This window comes from Nyctereutes procyonoides, unplaced genomic scaffold, assembly GCF_905146905.1.
Source record: "Nyctereutes procyonoides isolate TBG_1078 unplaced genomic scaffold, NYPRO_anot_genome, whole genome shotgun sequence".
Taxonomy (NCBI): Eukaryota; Metazoa; Chordata; class Mammalia; order Carnivora; family Canidae; genus Nyctereutes; species Nyctereutes procyonoides.
Genome location: NW_026575052.1, coordinates 66,957,774 through 66,980,112, shown reverse-complemented (window position 1 = coordinate 66,980,112; position 22,339 = coordinate 66,957,774). Strand labels below are relative to the sequence as shown.

Here is a 22,339-nt window from a genome sequence, read left to right as displayed (position 1 = left end):
ACTGTGGAAGAGCACGTGTGTCTCTTAGATAATGTGTCTTGGTCCTGAACTGGCCTCTGAGGGCAGGATTGGACATTGCAGCCTAAGCACCACGGCCACGTTCTGCCTCGGGCCCTTGATGTGATCTAGCACCGGCAAACAGGAATTACCATTCTCTCCTTGTGGACCGTGGTCTTACACTCACATTAGCAGGGGCCTCCTAAGCTCTGAGCAGGAACATATTTGTTTTGGGGGATTTGGGGGATTTCAGCCAGTCTGCTCCTGATCAGTGAGCACTCATGACAGCAGTCCTCTCAAAGGATACAGACACTGGCTGATTCTGCTAAGCTCAGCCACCAACAAGGCACTTGCTTGCTTTGTTTTTGCTTTGGGTTGGATTTTTTTTTTAAGATTTATTTATTTTTTTATTTATTTGAGAGAGAGAGAACAGCAGGGGGAGGGGCAGAGGCAGAGGGACAAGCAGACTCTGTGCTGAGTGCGGAGTGCAACACGGGCTCGAGCTTAGGACTTGGAGATGATGACCTGAGCTGAAATCAAGAGTCAGATGCTTAACCTACTGAGTCACCCAGGCACCCCTGCTTGCTTGCTATGTATCACACAGGGGTGGAGACAGGGGAGGGGACACAATATGTTTGTTTGTTTTAATCAAAGTTATTAGTAAGATGAACTTTCAAATAAGATAATACAGGTGGCCCCATGTATTCAGCATAAGCTCTTGGAAGAGAGGGCCTCCTTTTATTTCTGAGCCCCGGGAGAATCTAGGGTAGTACTTCTTTCATAAATAGGGGGAACTCAAAAGATGCCTGCTTTTGAAGGACAATACGTACAAGAACTTAGCTCTCAACAATTAGTGCTCAACAACCAGTTGGCTTCTTTAACAATGACACCCAGAGAGCTGCCTTTCCTTACTCAGAGTCACTGTTTTGGCAGAGCCTGAGATCAAACCTCAATCCTCAACTCCCAGTGCACTGCCTTCTTTCCTTCTTTTTTTGGGACATCATCCCTTTTTTTAACCTAACAACAAGAAACCTAGCTAGTCGTAGTAATAGAAACAAACAGATGTTTCCACTAGAGAGTAGCTCCCAAGACTCAAGTGCTTACAAGTTTCTGAAGCAACACACAAAAATGACAAGCTAAGGTCATTAAACACACAAAAGTAGCAGCATCGCTAATAAATTGAGAGATGGCCCAAGTGCTCTGTCCCCCAGCGTAAACTGCATTACAGGAAGTTGCTTGGGCTACTTCAGTGTTCTCTGGAATGATGGTCATTTTTGGAACTTGAGAGTCCATGCTAGTATGATGCCCACGCATAGCTTCCAGGCCAGACTCTTGCCAATCTCATGTCAAAAGCACGTGTGAGGAACATATCTTTGTGTTTTCCCAAGCTCTACAAACTATTTAAGATACTGGGAAACTTAGCCTTATGCTTTTAATGAGTCCACAAAAGAAATTTTTTTTTTAAGTTTCCAAAAATTGCAATAGCTCTACAGAGGGAGAGCAGTGCAAATAGACAAAGCCAACAACAAGGCTCAGCCTTGCCATCTGAAGACACAAAATAACTATGAGGCCAACAACAAGTGAGTATAATTCTGACCTCCAAAAAGGATACTCTGAAAGATTCACAGATAATTCCATAAACTGCTCTTCCTCACTAAAACAAAAACATGACACACCATGAATTTGACATTTCAACTATCCCTTTTTTTTTTAAGATTTTATTTATTTATTCAGGAGAGACACAGAGAGAGAGGCGGAGACATAGGCAGACAGAGAAGCAGGCTCCCTATGGGGAGCCTGATGCAGGACTCGATCCCAGGACCCCGGGATCGTGACCTGAGCTGAAGACAGACACTCAAGTACTGAGCCACCCAGGTGCCCTAGAGATTTCAACTATACTTGCCCTTTTATTTTTCCTACATTCAAGAGGCTGCCCTGTAGTACGTGGTTAAGCAGGTAGTGATGTAGAGGCAGGTATGGGCTCAGATCTATGCTGAGTAACCATGGAGAGGTTACTCGAGATCTTTCTTTTCCAAAGTCTCTACAAAATGAGAATGGTGATAATATAATCAGATACATGGACTGGTCATCAGAATTCAAGGAGTGATGACATATAAAGTGCCATGGGTAGTGATAGCATTCTATCTTCTTTGGAGGCAAATTCTTCTCGCTAGGCTTTTATTATTAAATCCAAAAGAAAATAAAATCATCACATATTGTTATCTTCAAAAGAAAGCTCCAAATGTTTTGTATAAATACCTTTGTGGTCTTTTTTATGTTCTTGGAGAAGGAAAATAAAATAAAACCAGTAGAGGAAAACTTCCAAAATAAGACATTAGAATATTTTATATGGGGGTTTGGTCCATTCCAAATATGTATTTATGCAGATATTATCACTATTTTTGCTAAGACTTGTACAAAAGAAAAGAAATATATCTTGTTGCTTACAAGGAAGCTTAGGCTAGGGAACCATGGAGGGCTGTACTCCTAGTTTAAATCTTGAATAAAAGACATAGAAAGTTATCAGAACTCTCTGAGAGAATATGGAGAAAAAAGAAGGAGAGTATTTGATTTTGAAAGGTATGTTTTTTTTTTTATCATTCCTAGCATTTGAATTCCTGTAGATAAAGAAACATAAAGTTTCTATTTATTTTTTTTAATAATAAATTTATTTTTTATTGGTGTTCAGTTTGCCAACATACAGAATAACACCCAGTGCTCATCCCGTCAAGTGCCCCCCTCAGTGCCCGTCACCCATTCACCCCCACCCCCCGCCCTTCTCCCCTTCCACCACCCCTAGTTCATTTCCCAGAGTTAGGAGTCTTTATGTTCTGTCTCCCTTTCTGGTATTTCCTACCCACTTCTTCTCCCTTCCCTTCTATTCCCTTTCACTATTATTTATATTCCCCAAATGAATGAGAACATATAATGTTCGTCCTTCTCCGATTGACTTATTTCACTCAGCATAATACCCTCCAGTTCCATCCACGTTGAAGCAAATGGTGGGTATCTGTCATTTCTAATGGCTGAGGAATATTCCATTGTATACATAAACCACATCTTCTGTATCCATTCATCTTTCGATGGACACCGAGGCTCCTTCCACAGTTTAGCTATTGCGGACATTGCTGCTATAAACATCAGGGTGCAGGTGTCCCGGCGTTTCATTGCATCTGTATCTTTGGGGTAAATCCCCAACAGTGCAATTGCTGGGTCGTAGGGCAGGTCTATTTTTAACTCTTTGAGGAACCTCCACACAGTTTTCCAAAGTGGCTGCACCAGTTCACATTCCCACCAACAGTGTAAGAGGGTTCCCTTTTCTCTGCATCCTCTCCAACATTTGTGGTTTCCTGCCTTGTTAATTTTCCCCATTTTCACTGGTGGGAGGTGGTATCTCATTGTGGTTTTGATTTGTATTTCCCTGATGGCGTCCACCCCAAGATTGTTAGAACTCATACAGCAATTTGGCAGCGTGGGAGGATACAAAATCAATGCCCAGAAGTCAGTGGCATTTCTATACACTAACAATGAGACTGAAGAAAGAGAAATTAAGGAGTCAATCCTATTTACAATTGCACCCAAAAGCATAAGATACCTAGGAATAAACCTAACCAAAGAGGTAAAGGATCTATACCCTCAAAACTACAGAACTACAGAACAAAGAAATTGAGGAAGACACAAAGAGATGGAAAAACATTCCATGCTCATGGATTGGCAGAATTAATATTGTGAAAATGTCAATGTTACCCAGGGCAATTTACACGTTTAATGCAATCCCTATCAAAATACCATGGACTTTCTTCAGAGAGTTAGAACAAATTATTTTAAGATTTGTGTGGAATCAGAAAAGACCCCGAATAGCCAGGGGAATTTTAAAAAAGAAAACCATAGCTGGGGGCATCACAATGCCAGATTTCAGGTTGTACTACAAAGCTGTGGTCATCAAGGCAGTGTGGTACTAGCACAAAAACAGACACATAGATCAATGGAACAGAATAGAGAATCCAGAAGTGGACCCTCAACTTTATGGTCAACTAATATTCGACAAAGCAGGAAAGACTATCCACTGGAAGAAAGACAGTCTCTTCAATAAATGGTGCTGGGAAAATTGGACATCCACATGCAGAAGAATGAAACTAGACCACTCTCTTGCACCATACACAAAGATAAACTCAAAATGGATGAAAGATCTAAATGTGAGACAAGATTCCATCAAAATCCTAGAGGAGAACACAGGCAACACCCTTTTTGAACTCGGCCACAGTAACTTCTTGCAAGATACATCCACGAAGGCAAGAGAAACAAAAGCAAAAATGAACTCTTGGGACTTCATCAAGATAAGAAGCTTTTGCACAGCAAAGGATACAGTCAACAAAACTCAAAGACAACCTACAGAATGGGAGAAGATATTTGCAAATGACATATCAGATAAAGGGCAAGTTTCCAAGATCTATAAAGAACTTATTCAACTCAACAGCAAAGAAACAAACAATCCAATCATGAAATGGGCAAAAGACATGAACAGATATCTCACAGAGGAAGACATAGACATGGCCAACACACACATAAAGTTTCTATTTTAAAGGTACAGTTATCAATCAGCAGCTAAATGTACCATCAAGTTTTTGTGAAGTGTCACAAAAGGCACCAGTTAAGGTGAACGAATCACAGACTACAGTATGTGGCATGTGCTCTTAAAATGATGGCAGTCTAGTTGAGGATAGAATTCAAATACACAAGGGATACACAAAACAAAATTGTTGTATGATTGCATACACTATGAGTCATGCATTATGGCAACCAAATACCTAGGATTTGGGGCAGTATTTTTTTCATTTAGTTTGCATTTAGACCACTCCTAGTCAGAGCTACTTCCATAAATGCTGCTAAAATAAACAAAAACTGAAGTTCTGAGAAGTATCCTTTTATTTCACCATGCTAACCTTCTCCCTTCTCCTTCCCTTACCGCCCCAGGCTGCAGACTATGTGTACTACCATTGGATAATCTCATTTTTTTCTTAAAGAATTTATGGTTCATTTTAATCCCTTTTGTGTACAGAATGGTTGACTCAAAGTTACAAAAACATAATGCAACTTGTCCCAACCCTGGACCCCCTTCCTATGGTTCAATTCCAGTTCACATGGGACTTGAAAGAATTTATTGTCTTAATTAAGGAAATAAAAGGTATCTCCTCATCTGGTAAGATTAAGAGGTTTGACTAAACAATCTTCAAGGCTCCTTCCGAATGTCAGTGATTTTTTTCTTAAAATATCTTATTTATTTATTTGAGAGACAGAGAGTGAGGGGAGTCTGCTGAGCAGGGAGCCCGATATAGGGCTAGATCCCAGGACCACAGGATTGTGACCTGAGCTGAAGGCAGACATTGAACCAACTGAACCTTCCAGGTGCCCCAAAATGTTGGTGATTCTTTAAGAATGACAGGTTTTGCTTCAGACATCTTTTGTAGATTTTTCTAAGACAAAACCAGTTTCCCCCCCACTGCATTCTCTGTCTCTAATCACTGTTTAGCACTCTATACATCTTGACAGTTTTTTTACACATTATTTACTTATTTAATTTAATTTTACATTTTTAAAAGTTTGAGTACAGCTGACACACAATGTTACATTAGTTTCAGGTAAAAAAATTTTTTTAAGATGTATTTCTTTGAGAAGGAGAAAAAGAGCTCTTGTGTGAGTAGGGGGAGAGTCAGAGGGAGGGGCAGAGGGAAAGGGAGAGAGAGAATCTCAAGCAGACTCCCTGATGAGTGTGGAGCCTAACACAGGGCTTGATCTCACGACCCTGAGATTATGACCTGAGCCAAAAACAAGAGTCGGATGCTCAACCAACTTAGCCACCCAGGTGCCCCAGGTGAGAAATGTTTCTGTATTTCAAGAAACTAGCCTATGAAACCATATACTAGGCACTAATATTACTGGGTTTCTCTATCTATTGGGAATAGTTGCTATCATACCATAGTTGATAAACTTTCTGCATATTATGTTCATTTGTTTGTTGAATAGTCATATGAAAACCAAGATGGGGGCAACAAGTCAGTGTGACAAAGGATGGTCCCTCCACAAGATGGAGCTCATTCCTTTTGCTTTTATTCTCTAATGGCAAGGAAATTTTACACAAATTGCAACCTATATTGTTGATTTGAAATGTTTTTGACAGCTCAATTATTTTTCCCCTGACCATTCCATTTTGGAGGGTACTGTGTCAGGGAATGAAGGAGTTGGGTATGCTGTGTCTCTCTCCTGTCTACCCTCTAATAAGAAGTTAGCCCCTTTGAACCTACTATGTAATGTATCATGCCAGTAATTTCCTGTTCTAGGTATCACAATGAATATTCCTGGAACATGACCAGAGAACTAAACATTGGTCACTGAGTGGTTCATATTAAAATAACTGCTGTCGCCTGAATTCACATAGTCCAGGAAGATGCGAGGCTGAATGACAGAGTAGTCAATCTCAAGATTCTTCTTTTTCTCTCGTTTTTTTTTTCTTGTTGTTGTTGTTTCATTTTTGTTGCTATTGCTGGTTTGTTTGTTTTGGCTTTGAAAGTGGATCCCTGGTTTTAATACAAACTACATGCCATAATTCACTTTTCTAAATGGTAGGACAAATACTATATCTAATTTGATTTTACCAAGCCTTAATTCAAATTTATTCAACTACATAAGAACGAAAGAACTCAATTCTAAACATCCTTTCAAAAAGTGCTCTAATATTGTTAGTTTTGCTGCTAGTCGTTGCCACAGGTAAGTACAAACTAAATTACAAATGATGAGACGTACTGCTAAGAATAGAAACTTCTACCTCTGTTGATGTAACAGATATGATACCTACTAAAGAAATCCCTTTAAAGAAAAACTCTCATTTTGTTAATATTTTAATATTTAATATATTTTTCATGATGCCAAATATTTTAAGTATCATCACCATAAAAATATAAATACATTCCTGAAATGATTTTGATATCTTACCAAATAAAACTGAAAAAATGTTTGAAAATACATTTTCTATTTGCTTTGTACAGTGCTACTTTCAACTATTTAACTCCATGAACTTTAAAATCCCACATTAAATTTGGCTGGGTACATATCTGTGGTCTTATAAGACTAATTTTAGATCTCTGCTATTTTCCCAAGCAGAAATACAACTCAAGTTTTGAACTTCTGCCTCAACCCCTGAATATGGGAATAATCATTCTTGTTTTCTAAGAATAAATAAATAAAATCATGTAACTGAAATCGTGGATCTAGTCTTCAGACTGGCAACCCACTGGTCTTCTTTTCTTTGTTAACATGCCAATATTACCCATACAAATGATACTAGCAATACTAATTGCCCATGCTGATTACACTCACATTCCTCACATGACACCATCAGAACCACAATTGAGATATTTTATCTTCTATACATATATTCACGGTAAAAATGCTTTTTAAAACTGCAAAGAAAAAAAACTGCAAAGAAATCCACTAAGTGAAGAAAGAAGGCAGGAAAAAGGATGAAAGGTTGGCATTCGACTTAAGGCACAGCTGGCATAGGATTTAACTACATTCACAGACCAATCTCTGTCCCCAAACCCTCTTCCAAGTGTTGTGCCCACCCTGTGTAATGGACCCAAGGTCACACAGCAAGGACACGGAGAGCAGGGTTTGTGTCTTTAGGGTCCACACCCATCTCTACTGCTCTATGTTGTGTTGCAAGATGAAGGAGATGTTTTCCATCTCTGCCTGAAAACAGTGCATTATTTTTTAAACGAGTCACCCAATAATCAAACGTTTTGATTGTGAGGTTTTCATTGGTATACAAAATTATACTCGGTGTTGGGGTGTCTTTCTGTCAAAAGAATATAAAAATGGTAACTGTTACTTTTTCTCTTTTCCGACGATATACTGAAGGTCCCACTTGTTCCTTCTCACTCTTTCAATAAACACATTTGCTGTGATGGAGATAAGTACTGAATTGAAAGAATGTTAGCATCTCATCTCTGGGGTTCCTCCTCTACTAGCTCACCCTCCCAACAGGGTCCTTATTCTCAGACACCTCTTTGATTCTATAATCTCTGGCAGGGAACTTCCCATGGGCTTCAGCCACTTCCCAGTTTACATCGTGTGCTTCCTTCCAGCCCAGCCAGGACTCACCATTCCTGAACCTTCCATCCTCTGTCCTACCTCTGGGTGTGTGTTCCTCTTCTTTCTCTCAGTAAGGAAAGTCTTGCCTCCAAACCCCCTTTGGCTTTGGATGAATTCTGACTCACTCACCAAGACCCATTTCCAATGGCCTCACCTCCATGAGGCCTCAATGATCCCATTATGTGATTTAAAACAAAATTCTTACACTCTAATGTCAGGAAATGCATTATCACTATAGTCTTTTCATAAGGAAGGTTTTCTTTACAGCTGCTAACCTGGGCTAATGCCATCCTTAGAAGCTACCGGAGAAGCTTCATTTAAGTGGCCATTCTTCTTGCTTCAAAATTGCAGCTACTAAGTAATCCTTTCTTCCTTCCCTCCTTTTTTCTTATTCCCAGGCTGAAGAGCAGCAGCAAATGAAAACCCATGAAATGAAAAATAATAAGACCAGTAACACGAGAGCTACACAGAATTCATAAAACTTGGAGTTAAAAGACAGAGTATCTGGCCTATTAAGGCCCTGTTGTGCATGTGAAGTAGCTTAGTTATGATGTCCCCTGACCTACCTCTTTCATCAGTTTCTGGGTAAGATTTAAATGAGATAATAGCTGTAAAAAACCTTTGGTAGACTGTAAAGCCATGCACAGAATGTAAGACATAGAATAGCCACTCAATCAAAGTTACAGTAATTCATTAATGATCATTTGCTGCAACATACTCATGAATCTCAGATGCAGAAAGTAGAGCAAAGGACACAGAAAGATCAGATTTTATTTATTTACTTTTTAAAATATTTTATTTATTTACTCATGAGAGACACACACACACTGAGAGACACAGACACAGGCAGAGGGAGAAGCAGGCTCCACGCGGGGAGCCTGACATGGGACTCGAGCCCTGGTCTCCAGGATCATGCTCTGGACTGAAGGCAGCACTAAACTGCTGAGCCACCGGGCTGCCCAAAAGATCAGATTTGAAACCCCTTCTCTACCCCACACTGGCCATGTAGCCTGGCACCACAGCAAATTAAGGAGTGGAAAGCAGAGAGTCAACTGGTCTATAAGGGGCACTAAAACATTGCTAGAATGCTCCGGGAAAAGATACCAGATCTCTTGGTAATTCTTATAAAGTTGACAAAATGGGCCCAACTCCTGCTAACGTGGCCATACCAGTGAATAGAAATATAAAAAGCATCTCTCAGCACCACTGCCAGCCCGCTCCCCCCCTAAGAAAATGCTAGGCATATTTGAACATTATTTGAATGACAATCAGAGGATAGCCTGCTTATCGTGTCCACAAATCCATGTTCCATCCTGACTCCAGTCATACTTCTTAGAACCCTGGTTTCCTGTTCTGTAAAATGAGGGACATATTTATTGTGAGAGACTACTGTAATATTTTGAGATGACATATACATGTTTGCAGTGAGTGGAGATTTAACACAATGGAAGTGTTGTGAAGCTACTTAGCCATGTCTCTACTTTCTTCACCCTCGCCCTGGCGGGGAATTTATAATATCCAGTACTAAAAGGTCCCACTGACTCCTCCCAACATGGAAGAATACAATGGATTACATGTCTTAGAAGTTTTTTATAGAAAGCCAAAAACTGAGAAGCAGTAGTCATTTATAACAAAGGAAATGAAATGTCTGTTAAGTAATCAAGTGCCCTTGACCTTGAACAAAAAGAAGGCTAGCTGACAGAAGAACAATTACCTCAGAGAAGACGAGAGAAATGTGCAAACGTTTTTGGTGCCCATGCTAAGCCAATCTGGATAAAGGCAATGAGAGGCTGGGGTATAGATAAACATTTGGGTCAAGATGCAGATGGCCAAGGTCAAGCCATTTAACTGATTTCTGCTTCTATAATCAGGGACTTGGCTTGACTTCAATTTGGCTCTGTAGACCATAGAAGGCTGTTATGAAGTTTATACCTTGGAAGAGTGAGCCAACAGTGAGCCAACAATGAACTCCAAGAAACACTCAGTCGGTCATGGTTGTGGGACATATGCCTCCAGTCCCCAGGCATAACCTCCAACTCTATGATGCAAGGAAACTGTGGGTCACGGTCTGGCTCTTTCCAGCTCTGGCCAACACAGGCTCTTTAGGCTGATCTCTCTTATGCCAACTCCCTAGGTCTCACTAAAATAAGATTAACATCTGCTCCATTCCCCATTGGTTAGAGGAAGAAAGCCTTTGGAAAATGTAAAGCAGCTCCAAGATGAGGGACTGCAAGGGGTCAAGCAATCTTATCAAATGGAATGGAATGTCTTTAATTTAAAGACAACTCACTTCTCACAATTGGTGTCTTCTCTTAGTTGTGCAAACCTGATTCCTACTCACATGGAGAGCTCTGAGCCTAGAAAGGAACTAGAGATTTCTTTTGAAAGGAGAAATTGGTAGAAGGAGGAAAGAAAAAAGGAAAAGGGCATAAAGAAAGTAGGTCTTCACCATGCTTCAGGCCAACAGGATATAGAGTTCAAAAGTTTAGCTGTGTTTAAAGTAAAAGATAGATTATTACTTGCCCACATTGCAGAGACAAAATACAACAGTGGCATTGATCAGAGCAGTGGAGGGAAGGAAAGTATTGCAAAGCTGCAGTATTTTATTTCTTTATTTTGTATTTTGGTATAATTTGTTTTGTTACTAATCTCCAAGTCCATCTAAAAACAGTAGTCACCAAATGAAACCTCACTATTTCTAGAAATTAAAGTAGGCCCGTTGTTCTCAGGGCAAATAAATAAATATAGAGATTTAAAAATTTTAAAATAGCCCCCCCCCCCCCCTTTTAAGATGCAGTGATATGTTACTGGAAAGTGTTGACTGTGCTTATGGCACTAGATAGAAGAGTTCCCATTTTCTAAAAAGCTGAGAAGTTCCTGTTTTATTAAAGAAAATAATAATACCAAGAGGAAATGTGAAGGAAAACATTTATGCAGTGCAATTCTGCCTCTAAAACCGAAGGCAAGAATATTTCTTAATATGATTATAGCTTTATTTTTAAAAAGACTAAACAGAAATAAAAATGTTCATAGTAGTTGTGTCTGGTGGTGAAATAAAAACTTCTTTTGTACTTCCAAAGTTTTCATTAGTGATTATGTAACAATTTATAAAGAAAAAAATCTTTTGAAAATAAAAGGAAGTTCCTTAAAACAAAAAAAAAAAAAGAAAAAAGAAAAAAAAGAAAGAAATATGGGAGTATTTCTGTTTTATGTGCTTTTCTGCATGAGTATAAAACAGTGTAGTTTTATTAAAATGATTACCCTTAAAGCCTTGTAAAATATATTGATCAGTAATTACTGAACAAGAGGAATGAATTAAGGGTATAAGATTCTTTTCTTTTTGCAAAGAAACTAACATATGAAATGAAATTTCACTTATTCATTCAACAAATATTGGCTGCATACCTGTTGCTGGCTAACTTTTTATTTTATTTTATTTTTTTAAAAGATTTTATTTACTTATTTTACAGAGAGAGAGAGAGAGCTTGTGCAAAAGCAGGTAGAGTGGCAGGCAGAAGGAGGAGAAGCAGGCTCCTAGCTGAGCAGGGAGTCCAAGACGGGGCTCCATCCCAGGACACTGGGATCATAACCTGAGCTGAAGGCAGAGGCTTAACCAGCTGAGCCACCCAGGTGCCCTCTGGCTAGCATTTTAAATGATATAATATTGTACAATGCTGTGGAGTTGTGATGATTTACATCAATAATCAATAGTTGGCATTACAGAAGTAAAAGGTTTGGGTATATGATTTAAACCACAGTTCATATTTGAAGACCATATATTTAAGGGTTAAGCAAAAACTATCAAAATCAAAGAATTCTTTCTAAAGCAAAATTAGTAATTCTCGAAATCCTATGTAAATGGTGTCATTTGTCTGTGTGTCATGCCTGTAACAAATGTATGTGAATGAGAGCAAACATCAAGTGTTCTCAGGTTGTGTCAGAAGGGATTTATGGGTCATTTATGTAACGTAGAGAACAATAAAAAGTAAGTTAACAGGGGAATGAAAGCATAATTTTGTGACAAGTTTCATATAATTTATCGATGTGCTTTTTAATTTCAATACTATTTTTTTTCATTTCATCCTTGAATCCTACAGCATGTATTGCTAAAAGATTGGTACTACTTTAAAAGAACCTAATAAGAAATGATTGCAAACTACCAAATTAACAGTAATTCTGTAATATTAGTAAATATCTAGTCTATTTAACAGTTCCCCTATTGTCCTAGAGCTTTTTTTTTTTTTTTTTTTTTACCTTTTGCTTAAATCAGGATCTAAGTAAGGACTATACATTGCAACTGGTGGCTGGGTCTCAACTTTCATTAATCTGCAGAGGGTCCTCCATCACCCCTTTTCACTGTTCCCTTTGCAATTGGGTTGTGAAAGAAAACTGGTCACTTGTCTGGTAGACATTTTGCACGGTCTGGATTTTGAATTCCTGTATTGTCACTGAACATGTTCCAGTGTAGATTGCTAGTTAAATCTAGAGGTATGATCAGATTTCTATCTGAGTGTGGCAAGGACACTTTATAGGTGTATTGTTACTCCCCCTAGGAGGAGCATATGCCAGGTTCTTCTTTATGGAATTAGCAACTATGATATCACTGCCTACAGGCAATGGTTCATAAAGATTGCAGAATGGCGAAACTATAATATTTGGAGTCCTTCTTCATTTATTTATTTTTTAAAAATATTTTATTTATATATTCATGAGAGAGAGAGAGAGGCAGAGACCCAGGCAGAGGGAGAAGCAGGCTCCATGCAGGGAGCCCAATGTGGGACTCGATCCCGGGTCTCCAGGATCACACCCTGGGCTGAAGGCGGCACTAAACCGCTGAGCCACCAGGGCTGCCCACCTCCTTCATTTATTAGCTGGAATGCTTCTATAAAAAGAAACTCTGCCTCAATAACAATTTAGTCCATCCTACCTTTAAAAAGTAATCATTGCATTTTTTGATGAAGATACAATACAAAATGCATTCTGAGATTCTGGGTTGGCTTGCTTCAATGACTGAAAGGAAAATTGTACTAGGTGACAAAGAGATATTCTTTTCAAATATGTTACTTCTCTTTAATGGGTATATGAAAGTCTTTTAAAATGGCTGTATTTGTTCACAAGCAAATACTCTTCTTTAACTGAACCCTATGAGATATCTAATGAATTCTGATGGAAATAAGCAATAGTTCCACGCATTAGCAGATGTGCATATGGCATAAGATATAGTACATTCTAGGGATCCCTGGGTGGCGCAGCGGTTTGGCGCCTGCCTTTGGCCCAGGGCGCGACCCTGGAGACCCTGGATCGAATCCCACGTCAGGCTCCCGGTGCATGGAGCCTGCTTCTCCCTCTGCCTGTGTCTCTGCTCTCTCTCTCTCTCTCTCTCTCTGTGTGCCTATCATGAATAAAAAAAAAAAATTAAAAAAAAAAGAAATAGTACGTTCTAAATTTCCATATGGCTCCATGACATAATCAATATTATTGCTGCTTGGCCTTAGAATGAGTTTATGTACTTGCCCTGGAATATAAGCAGGCATCAAGTTCTGAACATTCTTGAGACTTGAGGATAAAAGACTAAGACCTCTAGAAAGTTGCCTGGTGTCCCCTCCTCTCTCTCTGTCTCTCCTTCTTTCTCTCTCTTTTTCTTTCTCTCTCTCTCTCCCCTCCCATACTCCTCAGCTGAGCACCTCTCTCACTAGAACAAAGCAGCCAGTCAGGCAAAACTGTTTCATCCCTCCTCCAGGTTAATTTCTCTGCATCACAAAGGAGATTGTATTTTCCTATACGGGGGCAATGCAAACTTCATCCTTTAGGGTCTTCTAGACTATTGAAATACAGATAATGGTATCCAATAAGTAGTTAATTAAGAAGACGAGCTAAGATTCAAAGTAAAATTTGTCAGAGATAAGATGAATCATAGAAGCTACTGAGCTTTAGGGAAATGGAAATGTAAAAAGTAAATTTCCTCAAGTTTTCATAGGCCAAAGGACGCCCCAACTGGCTATTTAATCCATAAGTGACTTATAGAGCCAGCCAGAATTTCTAATAAGTCTTCTGTTCTAGTCCACTTGTCCTTGACAATTTATTTTAGGGCTGTATACATTAAGAAGAAAAGGCAAAAGGATTAGGGAAAGCATTCTCTAGTAACTATATTTAAAGTTAACCATGTCTAGTGCTCAGAGGCAGGCCTTTCTGAGAAGGTCAAATGTCTCTGCCGATAGCACCTGGAAAATGAATTATCATGTCACATGATCTCCTATTTTTCACCACCAGCTCAAATCATGTATTTCTCCACCCTCAGAGAACAATGACCGCTGAGTCATTTTATATTTGAGGCAAAAAAAAAAAAAAAGGAGCAAGTTATAATCAGCAAATCTCTGAAATTTACTTGTCTTCTTGTAAGAACAAGAGTGGAAAAATACCACTCTGAACTCTGGAAGAAGAGGCATTTTCAAAAAGAGATAAATTTGAGACTACAGCTGATGGAAGAGCTGTGCTGCACCTCAGGAAAATTTCTCTGGCCCTCTATTTTCTCACCTAGGGGATGAAAAAGTGACATGAGAGAATATTTATTGTTCCTTGGGATCTAAAATTTAAAGAATATATACTTTTATCATTTCAAATTCATTGAACTGAATTAGAATCAAGAGGGATTAATGCAATGGCAACGCAAATCAAATTGTCTCTGTGACTCCATCGATGGGTTTAGTTGAACTGATTAGTCAAAATGGTATATTATCATCCCATTAATGGCAAAAATAACTTCAGAGGTTAGTAAGACAAACTTTAACTGTGGATTTCCATTTGTTACGGACTAGTCCAACAGGAAATATTTCTGTTAAAATGGTGATGCCATATTAGACAAAAGAAGGCAGCCTCCTACCTTTCCCATCACAGCCCCAGTATGCACAGGGTGTGAGAATTCAGTTCTCCCTCAAACCTTTAGAACGTCCTCCAAAATGTAATACAGGGATACAATGGCACATCAATCATGATGCAGAATGATACCAGAGATACAAGGGGCTCTTGGTAATCATGTGAGATTCTGACCAAAAAGCTGGAATATACACATCTCTCTCCAGGGAGGAAAGACTATTAAAGGTGATGCAGGGGATCCCTAGGTGGCTCAGTGGTTCAGCGCCTGCCTTCAGCCCAGGGCATTATCCTGGGGTCCTCGGATCGAGTCCCACGTCGGGCTCCCAGCATAGAGCCTACTTCTCCCTGTGCCTATGTCTCTGCTTCTCTCTCTCTTTCTCTACGTCTATCATGAAAAAATAAATAAAATCTTTAAAAAAAAGGTGATGCAGAGGCAGGCATTTCCTAGGGAGCACATAAGGTAGCAAGACATGTTTCGGCATATGTGCTGGCCTGGTTCTCCCTCTCCCCTCCTGTCCTGCACGCCATCTCCCCTCCTTCTCTCTGCCCCAGTCACTCTGGTGTCCCAGGTGTTTCTGAACATACTGGACATACTTCCTCCCGAGGAAGCTGTCGTTGCACTTCCCTCTGTCTGGAATGTTCTCCTCCTAGATATCCATGTAACCTATCTCTTCCATCTAGTTTTGCTCAAATGACAACCTGTCTATCAGTGAGGACTATCCTGACCTCTCTATGGAAGGTGGAAACACACACTTCCATCCTCCCTTATCCTGATTTCCAGTTTCTTTTTTTTCTATAATATTTATAAGCTTCTGTCATACTAAACAATAGGCTTATCTAGTAGGTGTCTTTTAGGCATTTGCCCCATAAAATGTAAACCCATGTAGGCAGGAATGTCCTGGAGTGTATATAAGATAATAAGAAATATTTGTTCATTGATACATCCCACATGCCTGGCTCATAGTACATACTAAGTAAATATTTGTTCAATAAACATATAAAGAGATGAATGAATATGAAGCTTCCATTTATGGTCCAGGAAGGATATCTGGGTTATCTGGTTAGCATGGCCCCAAAAAATGGATTGGTTAAAAAAATGCATTTAGAGTACCTCCATCCTGACCAGGTGGTACATCTGTATTTTCACTGGCCTATTGTCCAGCAGCAACCTATAACCCAATGCATTTATTTATGCTTGCTTTTAAGACACTTTTCATGAGAACTCGGTTTTGGAATGTGGAGAGATTAGGGAATGGCCAAGTTTCCCCTAATAGATTTGTCTTGAAGCACAAGTACTTTGCACTTGGTGAGAAAAGGGAAGGTACCAGCAGATGGCGCTTCAGCTTTCTTCCCCGTTCCCAGCAAGGGTAGCATTTGTGTTAATCTGCAAAAGGCTTCAGTTAAAAAAAAAAAAAAATTGTCTACTCTACAATAACTGAATGCTCTTAAACCACTGAGATAGGAACAGTCTAGCACTGACTTATGGACATCACTCACCAAGTCAGGTGCTAATAGTGGCGCACAAAGTTGTAATCCTAGGACACGCCTACTAGTAATAAAAAGAACCATGTATTTTTTTGTTTTTGCTTAAAATTGAAAGGGCTGGAGGGGCCTATGAAAACAGTCTTCTAATAGACTCTAGAGGAGAGGTTCATACTCAAGAATTTCAAGAAAGACAAAAACTCATTTTATACTAAAATAAAAGAATTATAGAATGGTAATAACTGGAAATTTCAAAGGTACACATCACCACAAGCCTAACTGTTTGCAGTCTAGCAAGAAAAGGACTGAGAATTGATTTAAATAAGAAACAATAAAAGCACCTACTTACTACCATTAGACAAACAAACAATTAGACAAACAAACAAACCAGAAACCACAGGCTGCTCTTAAATATCAACCTGGTGCCCTCAGTGGGCAATGCAAGGTTAATGAATTTTTTTTTTCCTTTCTCAAACTCAATTCCTTACTGCTGTGTTCATCAAGAAGTATAAACATATATTCATGAAATCCTAAGCATTAAAGAGAGAGAGAGAACAGCAAAAGTGAGAAAATGTATAACCCTAAAAGATTTTGGTGAGTTTCCATTTTTATTTCTCAAGACCTTCCCAATAACATCTAATTCAAAATGACCATTTTGGTCAAAATGCATAGGAGAAAAGGCTAGGTTTGTGTTTGTGCCCTCTTTTTATTAAAATAAGTTTTATACTCACTTAAAATTTGTTGCAAAGCCACAGATTGGTCCCAGAAATGACTTATTCCCAGGAGGCCCATGAGCTGAGCACTGTGTGGAGCTGAGCCAGAATGCAAGAAAATGTCTGGCCTCCCAGTCAGACCTGCCTGAGTGCTTATGAAAATCTGGAACAAACCAGGCCTTGACTTAGATTAATGTGACATGCTTCAAAAATGGTGAAAGTCGGGCCCTGGAAGAAGTAATCAAGTTTGTAGGCTACTTCTGAAGTAAACACACTTAGCTCAGAGTCACTGCTGTCTTGGGAGGGAACACTAGATGTCACTGCTCCCATGAAATGCCATCCTGGGAGCTGGAAAGTAAAGTGAAGGAACACTCAATATATTTTTGACTTCCGTTGTCATAATTTTGGCACTGTAAAGTTAGCATTTCACAGTCAATAAGGCCAAAAATTTTTCACCAATTTTTTCTCTAAAAACTCAAGCCATGTAAGCAATAAGTATTCCTTTTATTGTGATCATAAGTATCAGACTCCTATCACAGTCTGGGCAAAGAACACTGGAGTGAATGACAAGGGAGACACTGAGTTGACATACACAAGCACAGCCATACCAGTTGTTGCAATCCTGGAACACTTGCTTACTGGTCCATAGTCACTGCTCCAAGCCCGCAAAAGCCCATCACTGTCCCAAACTTCCCCAGGATCTAACAGTCACAAGGTTTACAAGCCGTCTCTGCAAGATTATGGTGGGTGATCTCCCAGACAGGCTACTGCTGCTCTTTACAGTTGTTAAATATATATATTTTTTAGAGTTAAATATTTTTATATCATCCCTGTGGAAGGTAACATGGATGCAAAAGCAGAGGTCCTCTGGTTTTAGGCAAATCCAGGCAGAAACACTTATTTTCAAGTCAGTTCCAGGATCCTCTGCAATTTTTTAAAAAGATTTTATTTATTTGAAAGAGACAGAGCGAGCAAGTGAGGATGAGTGGGGGGCAGAGGCAGAGGGAGAGAGAGAAGCAGACTTCCTGCTGAGCAGGGAGCTAGATGTGGGGCTAAATCCCAGGACCCCATGATCATGACCTGAGCCAAAGGCAGACGTTTAACTACGAATGGTAGAGAGACAATCTCTCAGCTGGGTCCAGTCCTATAAGTCACTGATTTCGGTGGTTCACCCATTTTAAAGTTTTAAGCATCAAAAGATGTAGGCAGCCAAATATCTATAAGGGCATTTATACGTACATACAATTTTACTTCATTTTTCTGAAAACAAAATGAATAATTTCCAATTTGAACTTATCTCTACATACTTGGAATAAAAGGGAGGGGGGCAAATTGCAATGCAAGTACAAATACATACCAGGAAAAATAAAAAGTACCAGTGATATTTCATGAAAGACATGTATCTTCGAGTTCAATGTGGAGCTGGGAAAGTAACCCACTTCATCATTCATTAAGTCTTGTATGTGTTCCCAGCTTGCCAGCCTCCAATCGAAGAAGGATATTATATGAATAATGGAAGAGCATAGGTTCTACCGCATGTGTGGGAATTATATTTTGATTCATAGAAATTCAGAGAATATTTCTTGTTCAGAAAAGAACATTTATGATACCCTGAGGAAACGATCAGGAATTAACCTTTTATCTACAAATATTTAGTCGGCTATTTTTATGTATTTTGGGGCATAGTACTGGGAGGAATTCCTTATAAAAATGTAATTTAAAAAAGAATTTAGCATAAGGATGAGTGCATGGGAAAAAATGATGCAACTTTCACGGCAAATAATTTATATTCACTTGCCAGATAAATCTAATATAAAATTTACTGTTTTGTAAAGTATGAAATATTTAACTGCTAAGATTATTTGCATATGCAAATGACTTGGAGTTGACCTACATGGCAGTCATTCTACTAATGTAGGCTGAAAATAAAGAAATATCATGTAATAGATTTTTTTTCTTGGCTTTTTGTTTTGTTTTATTGGGGCTGCATAAACTGAATTTAAGAGCTATCTTCTTGGGCAGCCCAGGTGGTTCAGCGGTTTAGTGCCATCTTCAGCTCAGGGCATGATCCTGGAGACCCAGGATCGAGTCATGCATCGGACTCCCTGCATGCAGCCTGCTTCTCCCTCTGCCTGTGTCTCTGCTTCTCTCTTTCTCTCTCTGTGTGTCTCTCATGAATAAATAAATAACATCTTAAAAAAAGAGAGAGAGAGAGCTACCTTCTTTTCCTATATGGTCACCAGAGCCTTTCCCAGATGCCTGTGAAGATTCTTACCTGTTGACCCTGTTACCAGGGACAGAGGAGTCAGGGCTGTGAGAAGCATAACAAAGGATTCTATAACATTTTTTTTCTCTGTAAGATAAGACATGGAACTTCCTTTATAGCACAAAAGTTAAAAATCTGTCTTTTGGACACTGACCTTCCAAAACTATTTTTGGATTATATTACACACAAAAGTAGATAAATAGTAGAAAAAGATTTTTCTAAACTTTTTTATCTTTCCAGTTTTTCACAACATGTAAATGATAAAAAGATGAATCACTTTTTAAGTACAAAGTCTGATCCAGATCATAGAAGTGCATTAGGCAAATAATGTCAACTCTGTGTACAGAAATTTAAAGTTTTGGGAAACAAATTGGGAAAAGTCTATAGTTAGAGGGTAAAGAATTCAGCCTAAGTTGGAGCTGTACAATGATTTTTCATAAATAAAAATTAAAAAATTTAGAAAGACATCAATAATAATATTAGTAGGTAGTGCATATTCTTCACCTATGTGAACTAACAGCATGTGGCATGCATTATCTCATTAAAAATTCAGGGTCATGTGAATTAATTACTCCTACTCTCTGCATTTCACAGGAGAAAAAATAATTCAAGGCTTAGAGAAGCTGATTAATGTCTTCAGGGTCATCTTCCTAAATCTTGACCACTGGAACTCCGATCTAACTCTAGAGATGGTTCTCTTAGCCCTTATATTATATTTCTTTGCAAGCAGCCTAAAAGAAGTACTTTTTGGTGTGTATGACCACAGTGCTGGAGATCAAAGAATAATTTCCTACCCCATATGGAGTCTATAGCAATTTCATGCATAAAGGGGCTCTCAAAATTTGATGTATGTCACTGAAAACACATCAATAAAATTGACATTCCAGTGGAGAATTTTAATAAAGTACTTTTATTTGTAGGATAATTTACGTTATGGAGTGAAGTGAGGAAATTATTTAAAAAATTTCTACACTTTCCAAAATTAAGTTGGTATTTATTTCAAATATGATATTCTGGCATTATAAAATGAAACATCATGCGTCTTTGAAGGAACAAAGATAAGGCCATCTAACTGATTCTGAAAGCCACTGGCCAGCTCTTTGGTTCTACAGTGACTGTTTTATAGTTATGCATAGTTACATACCACATACTGCCAAAAACTGAAAGCATGAGAAATCACCTGCTCCATATTCCTTGTTTAATAGGTGGGAAAACCGGGATCCCTGGGTGGCGCAGCGCTTTGGTGCCTGTCTTTGGCCCAGGGCACGATCCTTGAGACCCGGGATCGAATCCCACGTCGGGCTCCCGGTGCATGGAGCCTGCTTCTCCCTCTGCCTGTGTCTCTGCCTCTCTCTCTCTCTGTGACTATCATAAATAAATAAAAAAAATTTAAAAAAAGATAGGTGGGAAAACCAAGATCAAAGAGGTTAAGGGCTCACTTTACTGAGCTCAGTCACTGCTACCCAGAAGGGTCTACCACAAGCTACCTCCTCTTATGAGGAAAGTAGCCCCAGCGGGTTCCCTCTATACCCAGGCTGTCAGTCATGTGACCAGCTATGGAGGGCCACGGGTGAACAAACTCGGAATGAGGTTTGACCACGTTGCTCCCACAACTGATATTCTAGCTGCATGGGGTAATCATTTACAGAGGTAGGGTCTTTTATTCCCTTTCTTCCTCATGTGCTTTACCACAAACTTCCAAAGTAGAAGAACTTGAACTTGTATTCAAAACCAAAAACCTCTAATAATTTCAACTCGGATCATATATACTATTTATCTTATTGACTAGTACTGGGGCTTTTTAAAAATTTTTTTAAAAGATTTTTATTTATTCATTCATGAGAGACGGAGAGAGAGAGAGAGAGAGAGAGAGAGGCAGAGACACATGCAGAGGGAGAAGCAGGCTCCATGCAGGGAGCTCCAGGTGGGACTTGATTCTGGGACTCCAGGATCACGCCTTGGGCTGAAGGCAGGCGCTAAACCGCTGAGCCACCCAGCGATGCCCTAGTCCTGGGGCTTTTGCTCTCTATCTGAATCAGAACCCAAATCTTATTTCCAATCTAGCAATTTTAATTTCAAAAGGATGAAGTATAGTTTTAATCCTAAAGTTGTATTCTCAAAATAAAAACATCAAACTTAAAATCAGAACAGGCACCTGGTATTTTGACAAGGCTGTCCCTTCCAATCTGTGTGTTAGGGGGAAAGGCCATTTAATAAGCGGCCCTGGAACAATTTATTATCCAAACAAAAAAATAAAATTAGATCCCTACCTTATATCATACAAAGAAATAATCAAGAATTTAGAAAATTTAGAAGTAAACATAAAAAATATTTTTTATGCCCTGGTTACCAGGGCAGGATTTCTTACAAGATAAGGAATGTAAAACATAAAAAAAAAAATTGTTGAAGTTGACAGCAGCAACTTCTAATTTAGAACCAATACTCATCAAAAAACCAAAAGCAAGTGGGAAAACAATGTATAGACTGGGAGTAGATACTTGCAACACTTGTAACTGACAAAGAGTTGCTATAAAGGATATATAAATGTCTTATACAGCCCAGTATAAAAAGGTAGCAGCACAACAGATACATGGCAAAAGATATAAGGGCAAGGTATAAAAGCAAAAGAGGGTCAGACAGACAAAAATGTGAAAAAGTTCAATATTTCCAAGTGTTGATAAAGCTGTGGAAGAATAAGAACTCTTATATCCTGCTGCTGGGGATGTAGAAATGACACAGCTATTTTTGATAACAATTTGACAATAATAAAGGCAAAAATATGCACAGTCGACACCTGGGGTATTCCATTCCAAGGTATACCTTAGGACGAGCTTCTCAACCAGGTCACTGAAGCAAATGA

The 22,339-nt window shown here is 39.0% G+C and overlaps 1 protein-coding gene across 3 annotated transcripts in view; it reads right to left on the bottom strand.

The window, feature by feature from the left end:
* The window catches only part of CACNB2 (calcium voltage-gated channel auxiliary subunit beta 2), a 383,666-nt gene that overhangs the window by 290,276 nt on the left and 71,051 nt on the right, over positions 1–22,339 (bottom strand). The window lies entirely within an intron of this gene.